The following is a 1,637-nucleotide window of genomic DNA, read 5'->3' on the forward strand; positions in this document are numbered from 1 at the left end:
GTGTGTAGAGTATCACATACAATTTATGAATTCAATTGTTTACATCTTTTGTTTTCTTTCTTTATTAATCGGGAGGGAGAATGGAGCTGTTCAAAACCCCGCGAAGAATACATTCCTCTTCTCACTGAGTGTGACAGAAGTGTGACCAAGCTCTATAATATAAGTACTTAAAGGTCACTTAATTTAACCTCTCAACTTCCAAGCGCTCAACTCATCTGGATCCGTCAGCTTTGTTGGTCAATGTGTTTGTACTGTTTGATTGTTTGCATGTTTGTTTGTTTGAGAAGCATATGGACCCGAAAACAGCCGCCTCGGAGGGGCGGGGGTTGGGGTGGGGGAGTAAAACAGTCTTTCAGACAGACAGACAAAAAGTACAGCGCCACCAGAGGCACAATACCTTCCAAACTAGTCTTTCTCTTTCTCCCATTTCCTACCAGCCAGCGTCTCAAGTAGAACGGACAATGGTTATAACAGGTCTGTGGGGACCGACGTGATCTCCATTATTGCCAAACCCTGTTATAGACGGGAACACGTTTACATACACTGTAACTAACTACATGACAAGTGGGGTCGTTTTTCATTAACTTCAAAGATAACCCACTTCTAATATACATGTATCAGTTATTTCTCATTGGTGACCTAGCGGTTAAGCTACTGGACCCGTAATCGTCAGATTGCCAGTTTCCGGGGGTTCGAGCGTCAGCTCGGTCCAACGTTGTGTCCTTGGGAAATGCACTTAGCACGAATGTCCCAATTGGCTCGGTCCTTTCGGAGACAAACATTAAACTAGGAAGTCCCGCTTCTCAAACAATCTAATACTGTTGATAAGGGTGTTAAACCTATACCATTTCGCCATTACAGTTATGTCTCCTTTCTTTTGTATTGATATCATTTGCTCTTCATCCTTGTATTACATTTTCTAGTTCCTTAAGTTCAAGCTTTCATTCAATCTCTCTTTCCCGTTCCACGGGGAGAAAATACATGCACGACAATACGGTGCCAGGCCGAGGTCATACTAATTGCTTACTGATCCCATAATGTACGAGGATCGTAGGGGCGCTGTATGAAGTGCCTCCACTTTTCACGTTCTTTTTTTTGCGAGCACCTATAGGAGTTTGGGCGAAGGATTTCTTTGTCCACTCCGCATTGTCGTCGGTCCACCTCTTCTTTTGCCTTCCAGCCGCACGATCTTGTTAGACGGCCATTCCATGTCAGTTTTCTTTGCTTAACAGTAGACAGCAAGAAATGGCTCATGTGTTGTTTACTCCACAGCACTCGAAACACTGATTGAAAAATCTTGATTAATACCAATGCACCTATCTCAGTCCACTGTGATAGGCATATATGTCAAGGCACATCATATTCAACTTCGGCCTCTTGCGGGTCACGTATGTACAATTCGACATGGATTTTTACTTTGCTTCATTTATATTTTTCTGCTTTCTTGTATGTTTTAAAATTTTGTCAACAGTTGGACCACTGTTATAGCCCCCCCTCCTCTTTCTCTCTACCACACCCCTCTCTCAAGCACAAACACCAATACATACACGCTCACACGCGCTCACACACACACACACACACACACACACACACACACACACAAACACACACACACACACACACACACACACACACAC

Source organism: Aplysia californica, unplaced genomic scaffold (assembly GCF_000002075.1).
Source record: "Aplysia californica isolate F4 #8 unplaced genomic scaffold, AplCal3.0 scaffold00037, whole genome shotgun sequence".
NCBI classification, from domain to species: domain Eukaryota; kingdom Metazoa; phylum Mollusca; class Gastropoda; order Aplysiida; family Aplysiidae; genus Aplysia; species Aplysia californica.